At 38.0% G+C, this 18,608-nt stretch overlaps 1 protein-coding gene across 1 annotated transcript in view; it reads left to right on the top strand.

Moving 5' to 3' along the window:
• The window catches only part of LOC103142993 (PH domain leucine-rich repeat-containing protein phosphatase 1-like), a 51,080-nt gene that overhangs the window by 11,135 nt on the left and 21,337 nt on the right, over positions 1-18,608 (top strand). The window lies entirely within an intron of this gene.

Raw genomic sequence — 18,608 nt, 5'->3', positions numbered from 1 at the left:
CGTTTGCTCTTTAGTTTTCTCACTGTCACTCCCTTTTACTCTTACACCCCCCTCTGAAACCCCCGCTGCCCTCGCCCCCTCCCTCCACTTCTCCCTCAGTGCCACTTTGTTCACATGGCCCCTGCATGTGACACAAAGCTGTGCCAGAACACCCCGGATGCCCGTCTCAGCCCTCCGCTGTTCCAGGCCTTGTTAAATTTTAAACAAAACAAAAGGGAAGGGAAGAAGGGAGAAAGAAAAGAAGGAGAAAAGTGAGCACGTGGGGCCGGGGGAATGTGCAGCAACATCACAAACTCATTCATTCACTCCCTCTGTCCCCCATGCATCATCAGGCAAGCACGGCACTTTGATTCTTGTGGTCTCCTGCTCTCTCTCTCTCTCTCTCTCTCCCTCCTTGCTCTGTGAATCTCCTGTTGCTGTTTCTGGTTGCTTCTGAATGTGGCCTTAACCTCAGATCTGGGGTCTGATTACCTCCAGGCTTGTCCTCTGGTGGTATTTAAGAGCTGCCATTGCCTTCGCAACAGCAGCTCTTTCTCATAAATATCCACATGCTCACATTCAAATCTAAAATTTCACACATATATGACAGAAGTTTATTGTATTATTTTTTTTTTCTAATATTGGGTATTCTCATACTCTCATTACCGGTAACTTTTTCACCATCAGAGAAATAATGTTGCATGGCTGCCTTCTGCATGCTCAAATGTCTTCTGCATCAGACATTTGGCACGTCAGAGGATAATGGAAAACACACAGACTACAATGGAACAGGAGTGTGTGCAGCCTTACCAGCTTCGAGAACCACCTTGAAGTTGTCGTTTTTTTTTGTATAACTTTATCAGTCAATATTGTTGTGAAGGAATTTTGGCCCACTTTTTCCCTTCAGCACTGCTGTTTTGTAAGGTTTGTGGGAATTTGTTTCTGCACAACTCTCAACATCCTGCCACAGCATTTCACTCAAGTTGGCATCTTGACTTTGACTGGGCACCTAGATTTCTTTCATTGTCAGCTACACTTGACAGGTTACAGTTGGTATGGGGTGTTTGCGCTGATATGCTCTGTGCAGACTTCTTAACTTTGGTCTCATCTTTCCAAAATCCATTGTTCAATATGCTTTTAGCTTTTTCAAATGCATGTGTACAAGCCTCATAGTCATGCTAACATCATAGTTTGTGAGAGAAAAGGGTTTATCATGGTTCTAAAAACCCCTTTTTTCTTAGTGTGCAGTAATGAACTTTAACATCTGACATGAGGTCTGTGAAGTCTGAAATAAAACTTTTTGGTTATTTGGAAATTCTCATTGCCTTACGCAGCCAGATATATTTGGGTTAATAAGCTGAGAAGTTCTGTCTTAGGAAGACCGGCTGACTTATAAGTAATGTTTCTCACTGTAACATTGTTACTTTCTAAAATTTGCTTTTTAATCATTCCCAGATTGTTTGGCAAACATGACTTCTCTAAAGCTCCTTGCTGATGTCTTTCCATCTTAGCATTATATTGGTGATATTGTCTGCTGTTGATCAGATAATCAGGTGTTGGTAAGAAACACTGTCCTGCAACCTGCCCCTCTTTAAACATGAATTGATGTACTCAGTTTTTAGTTCTTAATTCTGAACAATATATAAAAACCTTACCAAATAATGTACTTAATGTATCTGATGTTGAGGCTAATCAATCAGGGGATATAATTTCTGTCATTGTGATCACACATACCTGTTGCAATGGAACCTTCCTGGTATCGTGCATTGTGCCGACATGCGTTATTTCAACAACAGTTTTTCTTAACGGGAAAAAACATATATCCTATAGTTATGGTGTAATTATGGATCTGTATAAATTTAGGTATGATAAGCACAGTAATGGTAAATGGAATTAAATTCTTTATTGCTTTTATGACCTACAGTTAATCATGCCAACTTTACAAAGAGGACTTCAGCTTGTGGAGTTCTGATATCAAATAGCACAAATGTTTCATGCTCATACCATCGTATGTGAGCAAAACATGTTCAGACAGGAGCCCGAAGCAGGCTGCAACATTCTGTTTATCCCACCAGTCAAACACACGCGCACACACACACACACACTTCCTTCTGATTTTACAGTACAGTGGTTTCGTTCTCATGCCAGCCCTATTCTAGTTCTGCATCTATGAAAACGTTGCTGCTGCATACTTAAATGGGTCCCCCCTGCTAAGGAAACTGTCTGCTCTGTGATTTGTTGCACATGCTCAGTGCACACTGAAGACATAAAATCACATTTGTTCATGGTGATTATCACTATGCCGCACACAATTATTTTATGATTTACTATAATAATGCTGCCCTACAAAATTGGGATAAAAAAGCAAATTTACAGCAGTAAAAATAAAACTTGTTAAAGTTTGTTTTCCATATTTTAACAGATATTAAAATGAAACAGGAAAGTCTTTTTCATTTTGATGGCTAATCTCACATTGTTTCCACTTTTGATCTGCTTGTGACCCGGTTGTTTCTGTGCATTTATTAAAGCCTTAGATTTTGAGTTTATGTTGCATCAGCTTCGCTGACAGAGATATGCATGCTTAGGCCCATTCTTGATCGCAAAAAGAGTAAGGAGACGGGGCTTTTGTGGGAGAGCAGCAGTTGAATAAGCGTTGGTGTAACTTCTGACATTGTTTGTGTCTCAGGTTGTCAGATCTGATGCACCCATAATTAGGAGTTTTGCAAAGGATGTCAATAATTTTAGCCTGAATTTCTTTTAGTTTTAAGTTTTACAGATTAGGGATAGGACCTGGAATGTCTAACTGTCCAAAAATGATCAAGTGTATCAGGAAAAACAAGAATAAAAAAAATAAATTGTCATGTCTGTCTGTGTGATACAGCTTTGACAATTAGATTATGTGCATCAGTTCATCTAATTTTTTGACCGTTTTAAGTGATCTTCTAACTCACATTTCCATCGGCCTTGAGGCAACTCGTTCATTAGGTTATTTAATTAACAATATTCAGCAGAGCCTAATGGAGGTTCCTGCTGTATTATAGAGGATAATTATGATCATCATTTTTACTTCCCAGATAGCTTAATTTTTCTCCGTAACAAAATCTATCTTTATTACCACTTTTGCACAAGAGGATAGACCCTCTGACCATCTTAATATTTTGACGACAGGGGGAATGATAAAAGCATATGATAAAAAGGACAAAAAGAAGGCTTTATCATGCCTCTTTTTTTATTTGCATCAACAACAAACATTTCTATGAGGAGGACAAAGCCTGCCGTAAGTGTGAATAAATACAGAAATAAGTAAATAACTCAATTACTATGCCAGTAAATTAAACTTTAATCATGTAATGTCACATGAATTAAAATTAAAGTTTTAATTTATATTGTAATTTTGCCTCCAATTTGCCCTTTTTTTTAATCATTCATCGGCTTGTTGTTTTAACCCGCTTATTCATGCAGAGTCATGGGAGGCTGCTGCTCAACAGCAGCGGCCTTTGAGCAGCAGAACCGGTACAACGGGGCCAGGTTCAGATTATCACGGCTGGGTGACATTGTTTAAAAATAAAAATCTCCCAACTTTTTCAAATCTGTCTTATGATTTATGATTTTAATCTTTTTTTCCCCCCCTCTCTTAAGAAGACATTCCGAATGACACAAAGTATTTTCTAAAACCTACTTTTATTTTAATTATCCATTCTGGAAGTTAATAAAAGCTATAAAACATTCTTGTAAAAACAGATAATATGCTAATATCACAGTGAATTATAGACACTCAAGAACCACAAACTGGGATGCAATAAGGACCTCAGGCTGGGATTCAGACCCAGACTCCCCTTGCTGCATGGCAACAGTGATTACAACCCAGCCAGCATACCTAGGTGGGCCCCATATGGGATAAAGGAGGACAAACAATATGGGTCCTATAAGGTTTTGTCCATGGTGGCCCTCCATGAAGAGCCTAATGGAGGTCCAGATAGGTTTTCTATCTGGGTACACCCTTGTAGGTCACAGTGAGGATACAGCCCACCCAGTGTTCTTGGTGGGCTTATAATTCAACCAACTCAAAACTCAGAGTCATGGGTTGACGTGTTTATGGACCAAAATCGGGGCAAGTTGTTAGACTGAGTGCTTGGCTCTCATTCAACACTCATGTATTTGGTATTTGAGAGCATTTACATAAAATAACATGAGAAATAGATGTAGCGCCACTTCCACACCATTTTTATCAACTATTTATTTTGATAACTTTTAACCCTCTCATCCCATCCATCCAGCACCTTCCAAATGTAAGAATCTGTCTAAAATCTAAAATATGGTAAGAAAACGTGAAATAATACATTTAAAAAAAAAGTATACAAAGACTTTTAAAGCTAAGTCAATGTAAATGGTAGATAATTACATCATATTTCACAAATGTTTTTTTTTTTTTTTCTTTCTTTCTTTCTTTCTAATGCTACAATCTAAAATAAATAAATAAATAAATAAATAAATGGGATCCCAGAATGATAAACATCTTGGGATCCCTGCAAGCTAACACCATAAAAGTTGTCCAGAAATATTTAGGCTGTTGGCCTCAAAGAGCAGTAACCTTCTGCACTACATCAAAGCTGCCCTGGCTCACCAATTAGCGATCACATCTCACCTCTTTAGCCTCGGTATCAGGGAGAGGTGTTGTCAGTCTGTTTCTTATCGCTGCTCTCCCATCACCCCTGCTCTCATGTTACATCCACCCCGATGTGCTTCCCGGGGGAGTTGAATGCTGGGTGGGTAAGCTTAAACCTCTGAGAGTATTATGTAGTCCTTAAGATGACAATTCCCCATTCCCATCTCATTTTCTGTCTTTTAGCCCTGCTGTATAGCATAAGATGCTGTGCTTTATTAAAGCTGTATACAGAAGGAGACTGCAGACAGGCTGCTGCTGAATACAGGCTATTAGCAACTTCTGAGTGACAGAATGCGGAGGCTGAAGTGACACAGTGATACTGGTGATGAGCAACCAGTGTCCTGAGTGAAAAGATAATATGTGAGGCTGGGGAAACTCTTATATTAATACAAGAAGTGTTGAAAATATCTACAGTTTTATCTTTTTTTGTGATCAACAGCTAACCGTTTCCCAAAATATGGTATTTAAAATTATGAAACGTTAATTTTGGTAAATTCAAACCTCAATTTAACTGGAGATGTAGCGAGACATCATTGGTGACCGGAATACGACAATGTTCAGCTTGATCAGGACTGACTGGCGACCGGGCCATCAGAAACTTAAGGATTTGATATTTTACCCATCAGTGAGAACATCATAAATGACTGCTGCCCACTCATAGTAACAACAATACTCTTCTGTTGTTACTTTGTGAAGGAGGCTCAAAGGAAGCATAGAGATGTCAGAAGCTATTTAAAAGAGAATATTGTCTAAATGTCAAGACATGTCTGCATAACATTCAGGCTGCAAGAGAGCTTGATAGCAGTAGATAACAGGAAGACTTAATAGAGTTGAGCAAGGCAGATATACTGTAACCTTTTTGAGCTTTATCATGAAACATGCTCCTTGGAAATATTAGTTAAGGATCTTCATTCCCTATCGAGATCGTTTCCAAGTTTGGAGTGGTACTCCACAGGGTTCTGTCAAATCAATAAGCCTTGGGGTCTTGAGATCCTCTTCAAAAACAAACCTAAATAGCAAAAAGATCATTTTCAATAATATTTGCACTCTAAATGTCAGAAGACATAACAACAAAATTACTTCCAACTATATGTGCAAGTATATTTCGTTATCGTTCTGCATTACCTTAGTAAAAAAACTTGCATACTCAAATAATATTGTCAAAATTCTCATCCACTGTTATTTTGCTAATCAGAAGCCTACTTTTGTACTACTCTTGAGGCTATACAGAAACTGCCATATGCAAATATTGGGATAGTGAAGTGTAAAATCTAATCTCTATAATCACATTGTCCAATATCCTGTTTAACAGCAATTGTTTCTGCCCTTTATCTAAATAATAACATCATTTATTACTCACAGCACAGAGCAGGACGGCTAGAAAAAAGTATTTGATCTTGTTCTTACATCTTCTTATACTATGGGTTTTAAAGTGAAATCAGAATCGAACAAAATGGGGACCAGCAGGTCAGAGCTTTACAAAATCGTCTGATCGGTGCATTTTTAAATGTAATTTTCATAGAATTATTTTATTATTTTGTTCTAATTAGCAACCTAAGAACAGAGGTTTCCATTTATGTTTTCATCCATGCATGCATCTATCCTAAAAAAGACAAATTGCTTTTTATATTTGAAACACTAGAACTTGGAACTCTTTGTTTTCTCTAGAAGCATACTCTGATGAATTTGTATAATAAGCTTTGTTTGAGGAAAACAGAACTTGACTTGTAATGTGGTCGAAGAAGGTATTTAGGGTCTTTTGGTCAAGATCAACTTCCACAGTGCGGGACAAAAAGAACTATGATGAAACTACTTCATTATTCTTTTTATAGACAAAAAGAGCTATAATGAAACAGACTTATTAACGTATTTATCTGTGTACATTATGTGCCCATCTGAGACTTTATCCCTACACATTTGATAAGAAGAATAATCTCTAAAGTTATTTTCTAAGTCATTAAATACTTGTAGTGGAACTTTTTTTTGTAGTTTAAGCATTGTCTCTGAAAGCAAAAACTTCCTTTGATTACTTGATTTGGATCCATTCGCTGATTACTCTGGAATCGTGCGAAACAATGGAAAGGTGTGCAGGATGCTCTTTGCAATTAGTGTTTTCCGTCTGCCCTCCCAGTAGTCTGACCCCATATGGTATCCTGCAGTGATACAACTTCACCAACATAAAGTGTAAACAGTGCAGATGTGTGCCACAGATCATAGTTTGTTTAGAATCTCCCCGCAGGCTGAGGCCCTCTCAGCACTGACACATTCCGTTTGCTGTCTTTTGGATTCACTTCGGATTCGTCTGCGTTGCACGCCACGTCCTGCCTTTGCTGTCTCGTCGTTGCGAATGCCTGCCTGTTTGCAAGCCTGATTATGTGTCCTTAAGTGTTAGTGAGAGGGCTGCTAAAATAAAGGCGAGCGCTGCATCATTCATGAGTGTGTGCCACCCTGTGCCTGGACTGCAGTGACCCGTAGCTGTCAGCGGAGTATCCTTGAGCATGATGGCACAGACTGTGCCGAGGACAACTGCAGAGCCTGCTGGAGTCTGGAGGCAGTGGGAGGGGCCAGGGGCTGGGTGGGCCCATCGGGGGCAAAAAGAAGCCCAGAGAATATAAAGAAGCTATTGCATTGCATGACATAAATGTTCTGTTTTCAAGAAAATTATTTTGTTGCTTCTTTCCCTCTCTTTTTTTTTTCCTGAGAAGATGTGATAATTTTCTTTCTTTTTTTTCTTTTTTTTTTCAAAATCTAAACTCTGAAGCTGTTGCATGTGTACATACATTTCAGTAGAGCTTGTACAGATTGCGTAGTAGAAGTATTAAAAAAATAACTAATTTATTTTTACTTTATAGGATTTAGGCTCAAAGGGGAGCATGAAGTACACATAAAGACACTATAGTTTCATGTTTTAAATACAAATAAAAGATATAGACAACGAATCAGAAATTTACTGCTGCTGAAACCTTTTACTTCCCCCTATAATATCGAAACATGAGCACATAGACGGTAAATCTTTAGCTGTGTCTTGCCTGTTTTGAAGGAAGTTAGAAAGAGAGAAAGGAAGTAAAACAGACATAACATAACTAGGACTGTGGGTCTCCCGCCAGTTTAGTAGCGGACAACAGTAACTCAGTTCACACATGTGCGGGCTTAGTTCAACTAGTGTGTGAATGTGCAATTTCCTATTTTCTCATGTTCATGACCTGCTAATATCTTTTTTTTTTTTTTCTCCATACAGTAGCTTCTATCTTTTGATCCGCTGTACGAGCTTATTGTGCGTTTTAGCATAGAAAGGATGACACGGTTTGCTGGAAAAATCACCCTGGTCTTCATTCTGTGGCAGGATGTGCAGACACTAAATGCAAGTGACAGTGTCTTCAAAGGTTTTTCTGAGCTGATTAAAAATCAAAGAAAAAAATAGATGACTGTTAAATTAGCTCCACCGGGTCCTTGCCTTTTTCATTGACAATAAACCAGGTTATTTACTCTGGTTTTCGGCATGACAGATTACAAAATCAGGTTTGCCATGATGAGATGCTTATCTGTCACAGAAGGCTCCTGACAAAACATCTGTTACACACACCAGAAGAAGCATTACAGACCATCCCGACTGGATTGATTTCAGTTCATTAAAGTAGGTGAGATTATTTGGTAGGTGGTGTTTTTTTTGTTTTTGTTTTGTTTTTCAGATGTCAATTTGTTTACACTTTAATCAGTAGAGGTTACTGAAATATTTTCTAAGCTTTTTGTCACAGTAATCAGCTTGTATTTTTGTGTAAACACATGGGTCATATACAGGTTAAAATAAGATTAATGTTTAAATAATTACTAGGCTTGGGCTAATATAAGATTCTCACAGAATAATAACCTTCAGTAAAGTGACCATTGATCTACATTACTGTGTTTACTTGAAAATTTAAAGCTGGATTTCGTGGTTAAGCTGCTCATAGTGAAAGCAGGACAGCGACAGTTAACTTTAATGCTGCTAAAATATTATAACATATTTATACATACATATTATACATACATATTTATACATACATTGCAGTAATGTTACCTATTTCTACAGTACATCGTAAATTTCATAAAGTTATAGGGACAGTATTATGTATTTTCCAGTAACATAATGCCACTTTATAGTGCAATCAAGTAACTATGTTAGCTTCAGTTGTTATGAAAATTCTGTATATATTTAAAACATTTTTTTTACTTTGTAATTTATTGCCTTGAAATCGAAAACTCCTCTTTCTGAAACTGCGCCGTCAGGGATCCTTCTCAACAGCGCTCTTCTATTAACCCTTTAGCAAAATTTTTTACCAGCATTGCACCGAGAAGTAGCTCATATAATGAACTCAACATATGTGCAGCTACACCTGGTGTTTGCTAATGGCTACTGGCTAGTCTGAAAGATCTGATGGGGTGAGTTGCGGGGTTCTCTGTGAGGTGGAAGCTCGGCAGCTTGGAAACTGCAGCTATGAGGAGGAGCTACGCCTTGGAAGGCGGTGCTTGGTCCACCCAAGCATTTTGCACAGCTGAATGGTTACCATGGGATACTGAAAGATTTCTCAAACATGCATGAAGGAATCAAGGCAACACTCCAGACATGTATTTTATGGCTTGACTATGCATTTTTACTACATTATTATAAGAATTAATTGCTTTCCGATAAACTAATCTGCAGTACTCAGAGTATGTATTCTGTCAGTACAATGTGTTGCTATGGAAATGTTTCTCTTTCTCTGCTGCTATCTTTTTTTTTTTTTAACCTCATTTCTGCAAACATACTTGCTTATTCGCTTAGGACCCCTCTGCAGTTTATCAACCCCTGCAATCATAATTATATTTACGCCTATGCATTCAATTAATTTGTAGCAAAGTCTCATACAAACAGATTTTATGAAGCATTTGCATTCACTCTTTTTTTTTCTCCCTCTCTCTCTCTCTCTCTCTCTCTCTTTCTGTCTCACACACACAAACGGCTATAAAACGATCCCCAGAGCTCCAGTGTGTCTGTGTGAGCTTTGAGGTAGCTGATCAGTGGGCCTGTGTTTTCCAGTGCAGAGTTTCATAACAACACACTCATTACATAACGTAGGCAGGAATGGAGATGTGGAGCAAAGGCAGGAGAGAAGGGAACACACATCCATGTATGTCAGTGGACAGGCAATCTTAAGGGAAATCTATCTGTTTTCACACACCTTTACCAGGGCACGTGATTTCTTTCCAAAGCATTAATACTTCTCCCCTGTGTAGGAGGTTTCAGTTTGATTTTTGTGGGTTTTTTTGTTCCATCAACCTGGTGATGAATCATGTTCATATATTGTAGCAGTTTTTGTGCTGCTGCAAGAGAATCCAGTCATTTGTTGATTTTTTTTATTATTTTTTTTATCTTTAACAAAATAATTCATAGCTGAAAAATGTGATTCACTAGCCTATTGTGGGACTTTATAGTTCCTCATTCATGCTGACATGGGATCTGGCTGCATACTGTACATCGTTTGCATTTGCTTCTGCTGATAAGCAACAGATTTGCATCAGGTTGACATGAGGAGGTATTTAAAGTTAGAGATTTTGCTCTGGTGTAAATACATGTCCGTTCTTTAGTATCCTCCTGCCCTTGCTCTAATCCGTATTTAGGTTTACTGGATTTCATATTTGAAGTTTGAAAGCTGTAGAAATGTTAACAATGAATTCATTCTGAACTTCAAGTGATAAACATCACTTAGGATTCTGCAAATTTGAACGTGAGACGGCGTAAAATTTCAATGTATAGGATCTGTAGAAACTCTGGCTTTTTGGCACCGGAGACAACATCCTTCCTCCTGTTCTAAGTTCTCCCCACACTGCCTCCTCTGTTTGCAGGTGGTACTGCGATGACCTGAAAAACAAAGCTGCACAATGCCTTTAAGAGCAGAGAGCTGTGTAGTTTCTTCTCCCCTGGGGCGGAGGGTGATAATGGTGCGATGGGGAAGATGCTGCAGACTGTGACCTCATTTGGATCCAGGATTTGTGTCACTGGACAGAGGATTTCTTTTGTACAGTATCTACGTGCACGTGTGTGCTCCCTGTGTGATGGCATCCTTCGCAGTTACAGGATTGAAAGAGATGAGCGAATTTAGTCATTCATCAAACTATTAACTGCCTGCCTCCTCCTTCTCTGGTGGAAACGATTGATGTCTCATAGTCTCATGGTCACACGCAAACACATAAATTTACTCAGTCTCTTGTTTCATTGGCCACAATCATTAATGTTTGAGGCTGTGGTGGGGGGTATCACCCTGGTGGAGCTCTTAAAGCTGAAGGATACCGTGTTTCACAACAGACATCTGTATAAAGAGCACAGAGTGTCGCTCAGCTTTTCCTTGAGGGATTCAAAGGACTCTTCGGTGCGCTCTTGATAAATAAGTACTCGCACACAGACTCTTTCAATTGTTTTCTAATTACTTATTGTTAAAAAGGTAATTAGCAGAGATAATGTAAGCACAATACAACATGAGTAAGTATATAACGTGCATGTTCATCAAGGAAGCAGTTTAAAGCTGTTTAATTTACATCTTTAGTTGTGATCTGATTCAGCCTTCCAAGATAAATAGTCCACCCTATGGAGCCTTGTGGAATTGTAGTATTATCTGTGTATGATGCAATTTTGTGTAAACGCTCTTAAAGTGCAGTACTGTGGTTTGAGAAAGAAACGTCACCAATCGGTTTTAGAACTTCCTCTGCTTGTGGTCTATAAATGAACCAACAGTTTGTACTTTGATTCAGTTTTGAATGTGTTTGTGCAGCGTTGTCGGCAAAATAAAAAGCTGCAACTGGCTTTTTATTTTTATTTTTTTTTACTTTGATGGGGTATAGGGCTTTGGAAAACAAAGGAAATCAATCAAAATCTGAATTGGCAATAAAATTGGAAATTGATATCTTCCACAGAAAACATAAAAATGTCCAGAAGGTTATTCATTTTGCATAAAAAGTCAACAAAAATATATATTTTTAAAATGAAAAAAAAAGTGTAGGAAACCTTTGCATTTATGTGCATAATAGCTTGCTAATACTGTACAGTGAAATGACTAAATTACTCAAGTAATCAAGTAATAGCAGTCTTATTACTCTTTTCAGCCTAAACTGCTAGAATCTAAATGTCAAGAGGACGATCAGCATTTTGCTGCTTTGTGACGCATGACCTGACAGCTAGAAAATCTATTTTAGCAGATACTGAAAATAAATGGTCGGGCTTATAAATTACCATAATGTATGCTTGTAATGTGGTTCACCATCTCAGCGTGATAACATTTTCCATTTATCACGCAACACAGACTGAAGCTAATGCTGAGCTACGACATCGCTATGGTACTGGACTGAAAGTGGTTCAGAACCTCACTGTCAGGCTCAAATGAAGTAAGCAAGTCGGCGTCTTTTCCTCAGCCTTTTTGTGGGGGATGAAATGAAGCTACCTAAACATACCTTAGCATGTCCTTGAGTAGTGTTTTGACTGCTGGACATTTTTGTTTAATTCTCCCTCCCTGGCAGTCAAAATATTACGTCAGCCTAGCATTTTCCAATCGTTGAGGCAGCCCTGCAGCCGAGCATATTTATGCCGAGCACAACTCGATTCAGGAAAACGGATAACTCGAGACGAGGCTGTGCAAATGTGGCGTCACACTGCGATAATGTAGGAACATTTCACTAATTTCCCATGCAAATGTTCCCCATCTTCTTATCACTCTTAGGCAAAGTACAGCTTGATACATTTCACACATCAGCACATCGCCAGTCCCTGAGGGAGAGTCGGCCCCCTCTTGCCGTATTGACCTGTTTGTGTGAGAACATCTGTGAATTTTTAAAGAGGGTTTGTAGGATTAAGCGCCTACAAACCCTACAAAGAAAGTTGCTGTTTTTAAACAGGGTTTCTTAAAAAGTTTTTTTTGTTTTTTTTGTTTCAGTGCTTCACATGTTCAGTCGAAGGCATGCGTCTGCCTAAAATGTGCACAGAGAGGTAAAATGTAACGCGAGAGGGAAAACTGTGGAGCACTTTAGCTGAGTGCAGTGAGTGACCTGTCACCCATGATGGCCTTTGCCACCTTCTTGCGAGGCTCGTCAGCCCCTGCCAGGCAGCTGGCCTTGCATGGTCTGTCACTTTGAATCTGTGAAATCACCTCAAATCAAGCATAGTACAAGAGGAGCGGTGGAGAAGTAAATAAAGGAATGGCATAGTCCAGGAAGCACGTCCTTTTCTTGCATAAAAACCCTACGTTTTAAAGCAAATGCATTTTGATGTTGCATGAGCACGCCTGGACGTCCTTTGAACCAGATAAATGAGGCAGTTGTATCCCAGAACTAACTGCCCCCCTTGCTAAGTTTAACACTTATCTTGTTATTCTTTCTTCCTTTAATCCATTTATTACCCTCCAACAGCACCACACCTAGTGTCTGATAAGATTGTTTTTTTTATACTTTGTCTTCCATCAAACGGTTGCTGCAGATTAGAAGTGAGGCTTTCTATCCTGCACGTCACAGTTGCATATATGTCGGTTGATGCTCTGTTGTGACTTATGTGGGTCATAGATGCCCTACGGTATGGCGTGTCCAGTCCTGAAACGGAGGTGTGCTAATGTCAGGTTGCATTTAGCAGGGCACAGTGATTAATCCGGGGTATATTCTTCTCAATGCATATAGGTTCTAGAGTAATGAGGTGTTGAACTGCTAGATGATAGATAAATGAAGCAGGCTTTGGTGTTACTTTGAATATCTCATGTGGGAAAATGAGAGACATCACTAGTTCCCACTGTTGTTTATTATTAATTGATTATATGATACATGTTACTCTAAAATATTTTGTTTTTCATATTATGTTTTAAAATACACAGAGTAGAGGTCGCTGCGCATGTGGATGCTCGTGTTTTTACCTGTAAAGCCATGTGCCACTAGGCTATTGTGTATTAATCAATATTTGCAAATTCGATATAGAAAATCTTACCATGTTTTAATAGCTTAATCTTTGGACTTTGACTGGGCCATTCTAAATGAATGAATGGATTACCTAAATACCAGGTGTCAAACTCCAGTGCTGTAGCTTATAGATGTATCTCTGGTTCAACACACTTGAATTAAACAAAAAAACAACAACAAACAAACAAAAAAAAAAGGCACCAGTGTTTGAAGTAATGCTTGTGCTGGCATGCCATGTGGGATGTACATAACTTAGCAATCTGATTACAACCATGTCACTGTTGGTTAACTTGCCAGTCAAATGTCAAAGTGAGGTTTTAACATTTTCTTTCAGATGTTTGATCTTCTATGACTTATGTTATGTTGAAACGATCTATTTTGTTGTAGCAAATGCACTGTAAACATCAGGTCCATGTGAGCTGCTTTTAATTATTAATCATGTAAAATAAATCTAGAATTACCATAGCAACAGTAACATTTTCTTTTTTTTTTCTTTTTTTTTTTACAATTCTCAGCTGAGAACGTACTGTTTATAATTAATAAGATGTTTATGCTGTGCAACATATTCAAAGGAGGAGTCTTGAAGAATCTATTACATCCATACATGTTGTGTTTAAAACTATTTTAATCAGAGTAAGTAAAACTTTTAGTTAGTTCAGTAACAGTATTAGGTGTTTTTGAGCCCATTTAAAGGAAAACGACTTTTAGGGTTTCCGTAGCTTTAAAACATAGTCTAATTTAATGATCTCAAATGCAATCTTAAACATCCGCAATGTCTTAAATTACATTTAGTGACGTCTTAAATTTGCATCATTCATTCTTTAAATCTTCAACTTTCATTTCATTTGTTTTTATTTACTTGTGATGACTTGTTCCATTTGTTCTATTCCCTGCTAAAATACTTGGGTCTTTGTTTACCTCGTGATAAAACTACAAGACCCATATTCAGGTTTTCCTCCAAACTCTTGAACATAGTTCTGCTTCACATCAAGAGCTTTTGGTACTTTGTTTTAGAGATGCACAACATTCTTATTATGTTTTCTAATTCTGCATTATTGTTATTATTTAAATAGCTTAATAAGTGGTAATTAGTGTTGCAGCAAGTGGCAAGAATGCATTTATCATATTTAAGCCTAGCAAATAGAACATACCCTCATCTCTGCTTGATTGAAAAACTAGAACTAAATCAAAACTAAATCAAAAACTTGAACTAAGCTAAAATTATGTGAAACCACTCATCCCAACTTTTACATCCTCTCCCTAAGATATAAACCACATTAAATAACATGAATCTAATATGTATTAAGTTGTAGATTCCTCTTTCTATTTATTTACATCTGTACAGTTTTAATCACTGACATAAATCTAAATAGGTATTGAGTAGCTTAGTTTTCATTGGTCCTCTGTGTGTGCGTGTGTGTGTGTGTGTGTGTGCGTGGGTGTGCGTGTGTATGCGTGTGTGGTTTGTATTTAAGCAGCAGGGGTGAACACACGTTATTGGATCCCGGTGTGGAAGGGAAACCGTCACTTCCTCTGCCTGAGGGAAAGGAAGGAAACTATCTTTAGTTTCTTACACACAAACACACACTGTACTCCTGCTTCTTCACAGTGTAAGTCTGGGAATAGATTGACTTCTGCGCACGAGCACACCCACCTTGCAGGCCCCGACTATTTTTACTTTCACTCCTTATCCATTCCCCATAGATTATGGGATGACTGACCTTAATGACTAACATCATCGGCTCTCAAAAAACTTCCAGCATAGGTGCGTCTGTAGTTCATGCAATTTGGACATGGCAAATGCCTGTTATAATTTCCTGCCCCCTGTCGCAGGGTCATCCTGCTGTTCTCCTGCCCTCCCCTGTGCACAGGATGCTCACTTGGGATTCCCACTTATGCCGCTGTTTCCTCCAGGGTGCGTTCCCACGGTCCGACTGTTAAAAGTGTATCCTCTAACATCCCACACGTCCATGTCAGATAGCTGTAAGCTGCAAAATGTAGCCGTGTCTGAATGTGTGGCCACATGCAGAGGTATTTGAAGAGTTTGTAAGGGTGTGTGTGTGTGTCTGTCTTTTGTGCATACGCATGTGTGGGAGTGAGCATGCTCCAACAAAAACCTAAAAATAGTAGGAATATAACCATGTGACATACGGCAACTAAAAGCTTGTGAATAATTTGCTTAACGCTACACATTCTCTCTTCCTTAGATCAGCCATGCAAATATTATCCGGCTGGTAACCTCTGCCAGCCAGAAAGTTGGAAGGGGGGATGACCAGTCTGTTCCATTAACCCTGTTTTGTCTCATAGACTTTTGTGACATTTTGTATACAACTTGTTATACATTGAAGGGATTAAAAGCTTTCAAAAAATCGTTTTCATGCGAAGAAGGCTTCTTCTAAATGTTATATGTTGCGTTTGTTTGAACAAATGCAGTTTTTTTGCCCCTTCATTTCTTTCATACTTTTTGCAGCCGTCTTCCACTGAACATTTTGCACTAGTCGCGAGTGATTTAGAGTAAAATTCTACTGTTTGATTGTTGTCGGCTGGAACGAAGTAGCATTATTTGATTCCAACAACTGGAGATGCTGGAGGTCAATTTAAGGTTTTCTTACCTGATCACTGGTCATGATCTATTATATTTCATAAATGTCAACTGGCCCAAAATCGGGTCACAACCACAGTTATTGGAAATAGGATGGTTTAAAAGATCTTTGTAAATGAATCCATAATTCCATCAAAAAACCTTTCATAATTTCTCGAACATTGATGAAAAACACTCAAGAAAAAACAAGTTACACAATGAGGGATTTATTTATGGGTACCATAAAAGAAAGTAAAAATTAGGGAATACAGATTTGATAATAGGGGAATGAACCCTATAAATACCAGTAATCATTCTGTTGATTTAAAAAAAGTTCAGTATTATTCATCAATCATCTTTTTTCTAAAACAAAAACTTGACAAAACTGGGATTTAGTCTAAGAGTTTTTTTCTAGTAATAAAAGTAAATATGTGTGTCTGTGAAGTGTAAAACGGTGCTTTCCACTAGTGAAAATTGTTTACCTTTGAATAAAGAAATTTTCCCTGATAAGATGTAAGACTCCTTAAATAAATATTAGTATAATAATATATTATTCAACAACATTTGCATAAAATACTCTACTACTAAAGTTAAAGTACTGTTAAAAATCAACAGTGGGAAAACAGTTTTTATAGACAACTCCCTCAAACTTTTTTTTTTAATTTTTCACAACTTTAGTTTGCCGATTTAATCAAAACATTTTCTAGTAGAACTTGAATTGGAACTTTGCTTTACTTTTTCTTCTTTTTTCCACATTATTGGTCTTAAATTTGAAAATAGGACGCTTATAAGAAAAATCATCAGCCAACACCTCTGCCTTTGTGTACACGTTATGATAGCAACACAAACATCCAGTCGTTTTACAGCTTTCACCTGGAGTGGGTGGTGATAATAAAGTGTCCTCAAAGAGCGATAAAAACCTGCAGTTTCCTTCTCTGCCTTCACAGCCCACTTGGTTTAGAAGTGCAAGTAAATGAATTTGGAGAGCAACAGTAGAAATCAAGGGAGTTAGGACTCAAGCAAATCTTGTTTTTACTGAAGATATTGAAGGGAAGTTGCTAATAATGGGGCACTGGATTTTTTTTTTTTTCTTTTTGTGCCACATTAGAATTAAAGATCTTGTTTACATCGTTATGTCTCATACATATTCATTAGCAATTAACTTCAATTTATTATTGCTGGCTTTCAGTTGCTGGAAAAGAGTTCAGTCTTGATGCCAAGACATGGGACTTTAGCCCGTAGAGGTGTGTTTTATGATGCTTTTATTGTTGATAATATTGCTACATCAACTAATTTGTTGCTACGTTGTCCACTAATGGAAGATTGCAGGGTTATGTGATGTAAACATTTGCAAAAATATGACATTTTGTACATTGTTACTTTATAATCTGCAGCTTGTCCATGAGATACTTCATATTTTTTATTGATTTTTTTTTTTTGTATCTCGGGTTATTCTATATGCCCTCAAAATGTTCTAGCACATCAAAAAAAAATAGCTGACACTTGGAGTTAAGTATGTATGTTTGGCTTTTATATGACATGCTCAGCATTTTGTCGAGTATCGTCTTCAAAATTAGTGATTCTGCTGTGAACAAAAGATTAATATCTACAACAAAAAAATAGATCAGTTCTTCCTTGCTGTCTGTTATTGATGTGAATGTTCTGGAAAAAAAGTCAGGTCATCCAAAAGGTTCAGGTTTGATCAGCTTGTGTTGGCCTACCACCGTATAGAAATACCGTACTGCACTACAGTAGCCCTCAGTTGGCATGTGAAAGACCTGAATTATTTACAGCAACAAGACTATGTGCAAGTTCACACTTGCTCACCCCAGTGACTCTGTGTTTAGTGTCAGTGGAAACGTGCGCCAGAGATGAGGTAGTCTACTGTAAAAAGGACTAAAATTATTTTCTATGAACCTCTTTGGACATCATCTTGGAGGTAAACTTCATCAACATTGAGATATATTAGTTGACTGAATACAAAAAAAAAAAAAAAGAAAAACAACATGGTTGCAGCAAGCACAAAACACAGTCTATAGATGGAATGGTGGAATTGAAAGCCAGGCAAGGGAGGCAGATCTAGGAGGGAAAAACTCATGCAGGGGAGGAGGGAGGACAGTGTGTGCCAGCCTGGGGGAAGTTTATGTGGAGGTGGAGGTAGACAGAAAGCAGTTGGGTGTTTAGACAGGGTGATAACACAGCCTCAGCTGACAGAACGCCTGATAAGCAGTCTGAAAGTCAGGTTTGGCAGGGTTGCAGTGGCAAGACTGAACTGGGTAAAAAAATATAAATAAAAGGCAGACAAATGGATAAAACTGAGGGAGCTCAGAATTTCCAAGAGCCTAATTAAGGAGACACACAGCTGTTATCTGCGTCAATAATAATGTAAGATGTACCTCACTGAATGTAAATCAGCACTGTTATATTCTGTCTGCA

This window comes from Poecilia formosa, unplaced genomic scaffold, assembly GCF_000485575.1.
Source record: "Poecilia formosa unplaced genomic scaffold, Poecilia_formosa-5.1.2 Scaffold104, whole genome shotgun sequence".
NCBI lineage: Eukaryota > Metazoa > Chordata > Actinopteri > Cyprinodontiformes > Poeciliidae > Poecilia > Poecilia formosa.
This window is presented reverse-complemented; position numbering and strand designations above follow the sequence as displayed.